This window comes from Lonchura striata, chromosome 1, assembly GCF_046129695.1.
Source record: "Lonchura striata isolate bLonStr1 chromosome 1, bLonStr1.mat, whole genome shotgun sequence".
NCBI lineage: Eukaryota > Metazoa > Chordata > Aves > Passeriformes > Estrildidae > Lonchura > Lonchura striata.
Window position 1 is genome coordinate 33,520,665 of NC_134603.1, and position 12,292 is coordinate 33,532,956.

Here is a 12,292-nt window from a genome sequence, read left to right on the forward strand (position 1 = left end):
GTGACTGGTTTGTATAATGAGATAAGAGGATCTGTGGAGGAGTGGAGAGCAAGCTGATATCATTTATCTTGACTATAACAAAGCTTCAGACACAATCGACCGCAGACCTCCTTTGACCACATTGGAGGGGTATGAACAAGTCTAAGTAGAAGATAATGTGGAACATTGACTGCATTGGTCTCAAGGGCTGTGATCAGTGGGAGCAGGTCCTGCTGGTGGCCAATCTACTCCAGGAGTGGATACTGTGACTGTTGCTGTGTAACATGGTCAGGAACTTCAGGGATGAGATGAAAAGCGGATCACAGAAAAGCGGGAGATAGCAGTGCTCTGGGCAACCTTAGCAGACTGGAGAAATAGGCTGGCAGGAATCCCACAAAGTCCAATGAGTGTTGGAGCAGCATCCTGCATCTGGTACAGAATAGCCATTTGGAGGCTAAAGCAACAGGAAAGGATTTTCAAAAAGAAATTTGGAAGTCCTGGTGAGCAACAAGTAAGTCAGCAGTGACCTTGCAACAGAGAAGGTCAACAGCGTCCTGGGCTGCAATAGCCAGCAGGTTGAGAAAAGTGGCTATTTCCATCCATGGAGTGAGACCACACTGGAAAATTGAGTGCAGTTTTGAGCTACACAGTGTGGGAAAGACGCAGACATAAAGAAATTCCAGGGGAGGGCCACCATGATGGTGAAGGTGCTAGAGCACATGATGTACAAGAAGAGACCAAGAAGGTCAGGCCATTAGTCTGAAGAAGAAAAGGCTGGTGTAAATTTTAGTGTTGTCTTCAACTTCTTAACGGGCAGATGTAGAGAAGATGGAACCTTCTAGGAAGTCCACAGGAACCTTTTCATTGTGGGAAACAACAGGCATAAGCTAGAACAGACCAATTAGACATTGTGGAGAAAAAAAAACCAAAACAAAACAAAACAAACAACTCACAAATGTGTTCAAATTGTGGAATGGATACTTCAAAGAGGCTGTAGAGACAGTAAAATTAATCTGGTAATGACCCTGGAAAACCTGGCATAACTTCAAAATTGGCCCTACTTGGAGATGGGGCTTCAACCACAAGACCTCAACAGGTCCCCTGGATCCTGAAGAAGGTTAAAATAGTGGAGTATTTTCACATGGTTTTAAATTTTTTTTTTATTTTTTTGTGAGTTTGAGTTAGGTATATACTGTGTCAACAAAAATCTCATTGGTTTCATAAAGACCATATTTAAATCCACTTGGAAAGGTTAATGAATAAGTGGGGATTCAGTTCCCCATAAAGGTGGGCAAAGTGATTCTACAGAGTAAATGCAGCTGCTCATGAAAAAGGCTTTGTACACCAACAGCTGTGTTATATATAGCCCTGGTTTCAGCAGGTGCACATAAACCATTCTTTCTTATGCATATAAGCTGCAGATAGAGCTTTATGAGACAGCAGCTATACCTGAGTGGCCTACCAAGTTCATAAACTATCAACAATTTGTTCATAACCTTTCACCTTATGGAAAAATAACTTTACTCATTTGAAAAACAGTGAGAAATACACCTTCAAGTGCTAGTTTTACTCTGTGTATCAATTATAAAAGAAATATGGTATGCAGAAAAGGCAAGAAAAAATAACATTGACAATATATGACTGTACTGACCAGGAAAACATGGCTGCATTCAGATTTTGAATTTTTTCCTGTTAATTCAGGGGGGAAAAAAGTTATAAAAGGAAATCCAACCAAATCTCACTCAAAAAAAATCAAAAACTTAGCTCAATGCTAATTTTCACGTGAGGAAAGGTTTGCAAATCATAGTGAATAATCAAATGAATATATAAAGTGATGTTGTGAACAAAATAGCAAGCAGAAGAATGAAGGAGAGGAAAGTGAATACACAAGAATGACAGGAAACTTGTATTACTCTTGTTTAGAATGGATTAAGTTTTTGCTGAAGAACTAAGCCCATCTCTAGTCAGCATAATGCAAGAATGGTGACACTGGAGAAGTTTTAGAGAAGAGCTGTAGTGCTGAATAAAATCTGCACTGAAGTGTGTTTATCAAATCTATTTCCCATCTGGAAGATGGTCCCTTCCCTTTAAAGAATAGCAGTTAGGAATAACATAATTATTGGTCTTTGCATACAATGACACTTGTAACCAGGGCTTTGGCCTTAGTTGATAATCTTATCTGCTTATGAGTTAGAAGCTTGTAACAAATTTCAGTGGATCTGAACATATGTGTGTAGTTAAATCTCCTCTCCCACACAGTTTCACTAGAAAACTCAGCCACATAGGAGCCAGGCCTTTCTGTTAATGTTTAGGCTATAAACGTCATGTTATATGAGCTGTCTTTTATGCTCCTACCACAGAAAGTTAAAGATCTTCCTTGCTTTTCCTGGTGGATTTAGGAATTAGTTTAATAAAGATTTTTGGTCATGTTAAAAAAGTTAGATGTTAGGGAAAAAAAAAACAACCAAATCAAAGCTTTCCTAAATAAGAAGTGCTGGAATTAAAATTATCTGGGCAATTCTAAATTGGACTGTCTATGGTCACAAAATTAAAGACATACTTTTTTCTTTTCTTCCCCCAGTGAAACTGTTTCACTTTGCATTGGAGAATGAATCACAACTGTGAGGTAAATTTCCTATCTGTTAGCTTATTTGCTAGAGAGATTTGCACAGATACGACAAATGAGATCAGAGGAAAAGTTCTGTCTCTCCAGGATTCTTTACTCCATTTTTTGGATGGATTTAAAAAAAAAAAATTTCCCTCAAATGCAAGCTACTCTTACTTGCTATGTTATTTCAAGGTAATATTCTGTTATGTGTGTTTTGCCGACAGAATTAATCCTCAATCTTTTTTTTGCCTGCCTGTGTATGGGCAGGGTGGGAGAGCCTCCTGAAGACTAATTTCTCTGCCAAATACAACTGATGGGGAAGGACATTCAGAAAGGTTGCCCTCTCCAGCTGCTGCAGCCCAGCGATGGAGCCTTGTCTTCTGAAGATGATGTCAAAAGTACTCCAGCTAAAATAGTGGCATTAAGGTGGATTGCATCTTTGGTTACTATCGCATGAAAGCTCTCATTGAACATTTAAGAACGACAATCCCTCCAGCCCCATCTCTAATGGGACTAAATTCAAATAGATATCTGATGGCCATCCCTCCAATTTCTGAGTTTTCTCAGTCGAAGAAGAAAATGTTGCAAGTTTTCAGCTAGTTGATTTCAAAGGCTTCTTCCTTTAACATGAGAGAGGAGAGTGGAAAAGAGCTTTTCTTTAATTTGTTTGGAGAAATAATTGAACTATTTTTGCCCAATGCAAAAAAACAGCTTAAAAATGAAAACAGACAAGTATGGGAAATTTTATGCAGCACAATAAGGCAAAATGTAGCCATCTGAAAAACAAGAATTATGATCAAAAAAATATTGGATGAGCCTAATTGCAAGCAGATTTAGCTATACCACCAGGAACAATATATAATCTGCAGAACAGCTTGGGGCTGCGCGTTCAGGCTACAAAATGTCAAAAATAACGACTGTTGCAGTGCAAAGTACAACTCGCCATTATCGTTACGTGTGAAAACGTAAAGCTTTTCTTGTAAGATAGGATTTCTGCATCACGGTTTGCTTCCTGAACTAAAGGGCAATGTTTAACAATTGCCCTCCCGCCCTTAACAAATTTTAACTCATGTATTCACTCCTCCAATCTAGGGAAAGCCTTCATCTCAATCCTCTTGCTCCCACGAGCGAGGTACAGCTGACACGATTTTCAACATGTCTTTTTTTTTTTTTTTTTTTTTTTTTTTTTTTTTTTTCCCGAGGCAAAGAAAGGAAGTAAGACTGTATCCCCCCGCCTTGTTTCCCTGTTTTCGTGAATATGGGCCACTGAAAGCCGTAAGAGGGCTGACTGCTCCGGTCCCGCCTGGGAGCGGGGTTCCTCCAAGGACGAACAGCAAAGGGCCACAGCCAAAGTCTCTCGCTTCCGAGGGCGAAGGACTTTGTTTTTCCCTTCCCCTTTCTCCACGGCTCGGGTGCCGAGGAGGAGGCTCCCGCGAGCGCTGCGCAGGGCTGCGAGCGGGCGGCTGCCATTGTCCCCGCGGGCGGGGCGCCGAGCGGGCCCGCGCTCCGCCGAGCGGCAGCGGCGAGGGGCGGCGGCGGCCCCCGGACCGCGCCGCGCTGCCGCCCACCCGCCCGGCCCGGCCTCCCCCCGCCCGGGGCCCGGCCGCTGCCGCCGTGCCCGGGGGCAGGGGGGAGTGACTTGTGCCTCCCCCTGCCTCCTCCCCGTCCAGCCCTCCTCTGGGTAGAAGGGGAGGAGGAGGAGGAGGAGGGCGAGCGGTGGGAGGGTCTCCATTGAAATAAACAAGCAGGCAGTTATTAAAAAGGAACATGGCGGCCGCAGCCCCAGCTTCAGCTTCATCTTACAAAGCGAAGGTCAGCGCCGGCGGCAGCGGCGGGAGACGGCACTGACCCCGGTAACGGCTCCCGCACGGCCCCGGCGCGCCGCGGGGTGTGCCTGGGCCCCCGCGCCTGCCCGGCCGCCCCGCGGAGCGCCGGGGGCCGCCCGGGGCCGCGCCGGTGCGCGGAGGGGCGGCGTTGGCGGGCGGCACCGCGGCCGCGGCGAGGCGGCTTCCCCCGCGCCGGCGGCGGGGGGAGCGGGGCGGGGGCTGCGGCCCCTCCGTGGGGAGCGGAGGGGCCGCGGGGCCGCCCCTTGCCGGGGCATCGTGCTCGCACCCCCGCGCCCGGCGGTGGGGGGTGGGCGCGGGGTTACTTCTCCGGGACGTCCCCCTGTTTCGGCCGGGGGTGGGGGGGGGAGGGGGATAGGGCACCCCACCCTGCCGGGCCGAGGGGCCGGTTTCCTGCTCCAGGCCAGGCGGCGGTCGGGTGCCACCTCTCCGCGCCCCTGGCTGGGGGGGAAAGTGCGAGGAATCGAGAAGGCGAGGGGCTGGTCTGGGGGTCAGAGCCTGCCCTGGCCGGGCCGGGGGAGGATGGAGCAGCGGGGTGCAATTTTGAAGGGACTGTTTAGGACGTTCTCCCTCACCCCCACCACGCAGCGATAGCGAAACTTGAGGGAGGGTCTCTCCCCGATGACAAAAGGGGTGATTTGGGGAGCAGAGCGACGCCGCCGCCTGCTCCTCCCCGGCTGACAACGACTCGGTGCGCAGTGGCGCGGGCCGCTCCGCGCTCCGGCCGCGGGGCCGAGCCGGCCGCCCCCCTTTCCGCGCCGGGCAGGGAGCGCGCCGCCCGGCGCCTTGTCCCCTTCCCCCTGCGCAGGGCGCCTCGCCGCCGCTCCGCGCTCAGGGGACGCGAGGGGAAGGAGGGGGCGAAGCGGGCAACTTCTCTAACTTTCTGCGCGGGGGCTGTGCCTGCCCGTGCGCGCCGCGCAGCGCCGGGCCGAGCCGCGGGGGCGGGCGGCGGGGCGTCGCAGCTGCGTGCGAGCGCAGCCCGGGGCGCCCGGCCGCCGCCTCCCCGCGGCCCGGGGAGGGGTGGGGGCTCGGCCGCCGCAGTGCCGTGTGTCTGCGTGTGTGCGCGGGGCGGGGAGCGGCGGCAGGAGGAGGGGGAAGAGGGGAGCAGCCGGCCGGGCGCGGGGCCGGGGTCCCTGGGCGGGTGCCGCTCCGCTCCCTCCCGCTCCCCGCAGCGGGCGGCGGCCGCAGGCGGGGCGCTCGGCGGCCAGCGGAGCCCCACGCGTGAGGCGCGGGGGAGGGGCGCGGAGGTGCCCGCTGCCTCCGCGGAGGGCGGGTGCGCGGCCCCTCCCCTCGTCCGCGGGGGGCCGTGTGTGCGCCGCCGCGGGCACCGCGCGGCTCCCAGGCTGCGGGCCGAGGCGTAATTGGAGCCGTGGCCCTCGCCTGCCTCGCTGCCCCTCGTTCCTTCGCCGCCGCTTGGGCCTGAGCGTTCCCCCGGCTCGCAGACCGCGCTCTGCTCTTGCCGGAGAGGGGCATTCAGGCCGTGTAGTTTGTGGGAAGCCTGCCCGAGAGCCTAGCAGAAAAAGGTGGGGGGGAGGGAAATAAAAAAAAAAAAAATAGAAAAAAAAAAGGCGAAGAGGTTGCTGGCAGTCACTGGAAAGTCGTGATACGTGTATCTCATGATATGTACTTAGTTTGAGTTAGCCTGTATACTTTGGTCTGAAGTGTGTGTATGTGGGACACTCTATAAATATACTTGTAATTTAGCTTGGAGAGTCTCCTTGTGAAAGGAGAACAGCCTGCTTGTTTGATAATAATCAATTGTTTATATATTTCCTTTTTTTTTTTTTTTTGTCTCAGAGTAGTAAGAAGCAGGTGAATAGGATTTAGAACTGAACACATAATGCTTAAGTATAATTTGAGCTAAGCATATACTGCCTGGCTATGGCAGCTACAGCAGAGCTCTATTGCCACTGTAAATAAGTAAGCATTTAAGACTGCCAGTGTTTGTACTTAAAGCATTTTTTTTTCGTTTTTGTTCTGCTATTGTGGGTGAAGGCAGTCATTTGGATTTTATCCCTTTGGGTTTTTTATGTACTGAACTATAAAAACAACCCTAGTCAGTTAATTTCCTGGCTCCTTATAACCCAGTGGCAGTGTTGGGCCACCTGGTGGGCTCCTCTCATGGGGAATCCTCTGGCAGCGCCAAAGCTGCTTGTCCACTGTGTTGGATGCTCTCTGAGAAATATTGAAACTGTCACATTGAAACTGTTACACCCCAAAGCAGAGCTCTTGTTTGCTAAAACACAGCTTAGTGTGGATGGAAACTGGTTGTTTTATCGCACTTGGTGTAGGTACTTGGTGCCTCCTACTTTTTTCCAGAAGACTTGTTTGTTTATGTAAGCAATGGTGTCACAAATAGGATATACCAGGTTTGCACGTATTTCCATGTACAGACGTGTATGTAAGCACCTATGGACACTGATGCATTTGTATCTCTCACTTTTGCATTTATGGTAACAGCTCTTTGGGGACTGGACACAGAAGTTGGCTCTGTTGTGTCATACGAAATAAGGAAAGTTGAAAATTGTCCCCCAGTGGTTAATCCATAAGTGGAGAAGCTTAATGTTCTTAGGAAATCTTCGTTATCTGCAGTCTTGAAGAAAATATTTTGTCATGGACTCAGCCTTCAAGAATATTGAGTACAACTGTAAGAAGAAAGGTTTCCTCCTTTTTCAACATCGTGCAATATTTTGAAGAATTTCATTATTTTTATTATGTTTTTATCTCGCTGAGCATTATGCAATAAATTCATGTCAAACATGCTGCAATCACCTCATCTTTCTAGTCACTGTACCATTTTATTTCACATAAAACATGAAGATTTCTCAACTTTGTATTTTCTCAGGCTTGTGGTCTTTATTAGGGAGAGAATCCATGTCTGATGTGGTTCTTCAGTATCTCTGCAATGTATGAAGGCACTTCTTTCCCAAGTGTGTAAATTCCTCATTGTGTGTCCTGGTGGTGTCAGTGCTAAATTTGAGACTCAAGACATTTGAATACTTCATAGCCATCAAGAATGGTACTTTTGGACCCAGTTTAAGTTTTTAAACTGGAATCATGCTGTTTGAAAGAGAAAATAAAGGTTATTTCTGGTTGAAACATTAGAAAATATAAGGGATTTATTAATATATAGTATAGCGTATTGCATTAAACTGAGACTCCGAAGTAAAAATTAATTACTTAAGAATAATGTTTATGTTTTATAATTATTTAGGATGTAGCTTGCTCATTAGAACATTTTTATGTTCTAATGAAAGGCTCTGTTGAAAGAGGCACGTAATTTAGTCTGTAGTGTTGGCATTCTGAACTTTTCCCTCTGTCCTCCAAAAATCCAGTAAGAGCTAGCCCATCTGCAGGGAGCCCAGATTTTGCAGCAGGAAGAACAAAGTCAGTGAGCGAGCCAGCTGCTGCTACAATGCCCACTGTCTTCTGCTCCTTGCCTTTGTTGCTGATGTCACTGTCTCATTGGCAAAATCTGGGCTTCTGCGCTCAGCTGGAGTTTCTCTAGCACCTGACACCAGAATTGCAGAGGCTTAAGAGGTCTAAGCCTTGAGGATGCTGACAGTTCATTTGAAAGAAAAAGACTAACTAAAGATTGCTACCAAATTTAAATATAAACGTAACTCTCTTTGTCTGCCGAGCACAAATAGATTGTTCATTGGAGAAAGGGAACGCTGAACTAAAACTGTTCTTGCCATGTTCAGTTCTTTGTACATTTGCTGTGGCTGGCCTCTCTAAACAATGCAGATTGCATGCAAGTAGGTATATTTAACAAATTCCACACATTTCTTCAGTATTCTGATAGGCATTAAAATGCTCAATATTCATTTACGTCCATGTTTGGCTTTAGAGGTCAGAGGTTAAATGTGTTGTTGCTGTATATACTCTGCTGTGTGGCACAGCATTTTAAACTAAGAACAAAGTAACATTGATAATTACTTTATAGAAGGCATGTAACAGCATTCATTCATCCACCCATTTTCTGCTGTTAGTTAACTTAGAGCTACTCTGGCAGGATCCCCTATTTTTATTTTTAAATGAGGTGAAGTTCACTGCACTGCTTTATTTTTGTTAGTTGTTAAAACATTCTTATACTTCTGGCAGCAGATAATGACAAATTCTTCAATGTAATGCTTGGAGCAAGGGAGGCGGAGAGGGAGAAACAGGGAGGGAGAGGAGGGGAAAAACCCTCCTGAGCATATGGAGACATCCAGAAAAAGATGTGCATCGTCAGCTGTGATTCCATTGTGTGCTTGCAGACAGGATCTGGGCTCTTCTTCTCTTGGGAATTTAAACCCTACAGAAGTATTCTTTGGCTTTTACCCATCAGGATAATGGAGCTTAGATAACATATATTTAATGTATTTATTATAGATAATATTTTGATAATATTTTATTATTTCAGGGAATAAAATACAGTTTCCAGGACTCCTGCTCTGTGTTGGAATAGCATTTTAAACAGTCATATGTATTGCTGAAATGGTAACTTAGAGTATTAAGAATAATTTCTAATATTACATCAGTGGTAACGTATTACAAAGGCATCTTACCAGTTCTACAGTTAGTAGTTTGTCAGCAGTATTTACATTATGCAAACACTCCCTATTTTAATGATTCAGTAGCTCATCCTTTTCAAAACATACCAAGTAGAAATCTGACATGAAAAATGACAGGTTGTATAGTTTAATCAATTTAGGATACAGAATTAGAAAAAAAAAGACAAAAAACCCAGGATATTTTTTAGACAGTTTTAAGACAAAGCAATTTTGTCAGTGTTGTGAGTATTCAGAAATAGCATTTATGAGACGGAAAAATGAGTGGAAGAAATTAATTTTCTTTCATTCAGCCCTGCATTTACCTATTACCTCTCCTCAGCATCTGGAATACTTTTGTCGATTTTATACAATTATTTTGAGTTGATGAACAGTTTGAAAAATAGATCTTGAATGTGGTAGATTTGCTGCAGTGTGTTTTGTAACTGTTTATGATTTTTCAATCTTTTTCTGTGGAAATTGCACGTTATTCAAATGAAAGACTAATGGAAAATTTATTTAAGAGTTTTATGGATATATAATGGAAACAATTCCTATGGAAAATGTATCGTCATCAGAGTGCTTGACATCTTGAAGTTTGAAATTAGTTCATTAATTTAAGTGTCTGAAGCTATACTGCAGCATATTAACAATGTGCACATTTTTTTTTCTTCTGCAGCTTCATCATTATGCTATTCCAAGTCTTGCATTTCCTTAAATGGCTTCCATAACAATCTCCCATTAATACAGTTACAGACAGATATTATTTTTTCTTTGCTCTCATTTTAGCAGTTACAACTGATAGTAAATCTCACTCTTTCTGTGAGTGTGCTTCCATTACTTAGATATTAAGAAGAAAATTCTTTGGAATGTGCATTTGCTTTTTGCAGCTAAGATGCAATGTCCTCAGTAAATCCTATTTACGTTTTTCTCTTTGTTTTTAAACTTCAAGAAGTTATTTTCTGTTTGGAAAAGAAAACTTGTATTTTGCTACAATAGTCCCCATTACATGGAAACTTTTATTGGATTAATGAAAAGGCAGAGAGTATAGGTGACAAATTAATTAAAATATCTACCGAATGTGTTGATTTATCCATTAATCTTGGGTAGTATGGAGCACATGAGCTTCTATGAGGGGACATAGTGAGAGCATATATCTGCCGTAGTGTTGACTGAGAGTTGCTATTTTGATGCTTTTTTAGTGAGCTATGTAAGACATATTGTTGCTCTTGGGTAGGATTTATAGTGGGCATATCACAATTGGCTGCTTTATTGGCTGCCTCAGTGGAGAAGCCAGGGACTGAAGAATGGGCATGGAAAGTGAAAGAACATTTTGCTTGTTAAGTCAGAATTATTATAGAATTTTACTCTTACTCTGCCTGTGCTGTAATTCATCTGTGTGTGAACAGATTCAGTTTTTCATTGCTGTCAGTATTGATCCCTAATGAGCCTGGCCCATGGATTTTGAAGAAAATCACTCCAATTAAAAACAATGCAGTTTGTCACCTATTTGTACTTCATGGATTATGTAGGAGATACTAAACTGCATTTAAAAATAAAGCTTCTTGAGAATAGAGGAAAGTCTGCCTATGAATAAATTTGAGAGTATATGCTGACACTTTTATTACACATATTTTTATGAACTTACAAATTCATCATATGACTGTGTGGTGCAATTAAAAATTAATAAAAAACCCCAAAACCCAAAATAACCAAAGCAACCCAAACCCCATGAAAACCCAAGGTCATAAGTTTTAATACTTGTGAATCTGAGAGTTCAAGTATCATTTAGGCTACAGTGGAGATTATTTTTCTTCATTCTGCTTACACCATGCTTTGAGTTCACAAAGTCGCTCTTCAGCCCTTTCTCTTTACCCTTTCAAAATTATTGTCAGGACTTGCTGACCAAGTTGTTACATATTCTGAGAAATACATGTGATTATTGTCAACTAATTTCACTTGCTAGTTTCACTCAGTTTTATACCTTGGTCTCCAGGTACATGAACAATGTCCTCATCCTGTTCTATCTATTTTCTGGTGGTATTGAGGGTATAGAAATAAATGAATAAATTCCAGTTTTCAATTATATTCTCAAGGAGAAAAGCTCTTCTTCTAGTCCAAATCTTTGTATTTTTTCCAAAATTAAAATTTACAGCTAGAAATGTACTATTTTCTTTAAATGAGTCCAGAAGAGTTTTTGCTATTATCTGGGGTAAAAAAAACCCAACTTGTTGATACTTTACAGGCTATAAAATGTAGCTCTAATAGCATAGTTTGAAGGTTTTTTTTATTTTAATTGCTTGCCAATTTTTGTTGGCATTTGTAGTGCAAACATACTTTTGCTTGTTTTGCTAGATTTTTTTAAAGCGTTACTTTGAAACAAAGATACTGAATTTTTCATGAGGCCTCAAAATATTTTCTTGGTACAGTTCTGTGTGGAGCTAGTGATAACTGCAGGATGGTGAGATCATTTGTGGCTCCTTTTTGTCTTAGTTTAGGAATGATGGAACCTGAAGATTGAATGTAGATGAGAAAAGCCTCACTAAGCTCAGCAAGTTCATGCTCACTAAGCTTGCATGCTGTGGATGATCTCTTCCAAGTAGGTCTGAAAGTGGCAGTTCCCACTCCCTTTCAGCTTAACTGTAGTTTGTAGCATTGTTGTTGTGTGTTTTGTTCACCATGAAGTTTTTATGGACAACGGAGGTAAACGCACCTTAGGTACCTGGAATAGAGACCACATGGGAAAGAAGTGACTGTGCACAAATGGAAAATAAAGATGTAAAGTGTTCTGAAGTCAGAGGACAGTGTTATTCTGTTCCATCCATATCAATTGTTTTTACTTGAGGTTTTTCGACCTTTAAAAGAGTTTTCTTTTCCTCTTTGTGGGATGGAGGATTGGATGGTGGTGTTGGAAAATGACAGGTGTGGCTGTGGTGCATTCCATTTTTATATTGTAGGTAATGTTGATAATTTGTGTATTGTTTGAGTCAGTGACCTGCTCTTCATGTGGGTCTTTGTGCACCACTGTTAACAGAGTTATGCCACTGTGAGACCTGGCTTGTTGCAAGAGAAGTTCCCTTGAGTTCTGAAAGTCATTCCAAGAAGCTCCTGATTCTTGTGGGTTGGGTGTAAATTTGCATAGGCATAGGTGGTAGTTGGCTTGCTTTTTCTTCAGCCTGCAGAATGAGCTTCAGAAGGAAAGGCAAAGGACTAACAGGTAATTTTGTTGTCCATAACTTCATGTTCATCACTTCTTTTCTTCACTTGACAGTCTAGTTTAGAGAAATGTATCAGAAATATACTAGATAATACATCTGTTCAGGTACATG

General features: G+C 43.9%; 1 protein-coding gene across 3 annotated transcripts in view; it reads left to right on the forward strand.

Moving 5' to 3' along the window:
- Window positions 1-4,186: 4,186 nt before the first annotated feature.
- NCOA2 (nuclear receptor coactivator 2) overlaps window positions 4,187-12,292 on the forward strand; it is a 187,007-nt gene continuing 178,901 nt past the window's right edge. For 2 of the 3 annotated variants that reach the window (XM_021543382.3, XM_021543378.3), the window contains exon 1: window positions 4,187-4,399. The gene's annotated coding sequence lies outside the window, so the exon portion shown is untranslated. Of the gene's footprint in view, window positions 4,441-12,292 lie in introns of all 3 variants that reach the window. The other variant, XM_021543379.3, reaches the window with a different exon arrangement.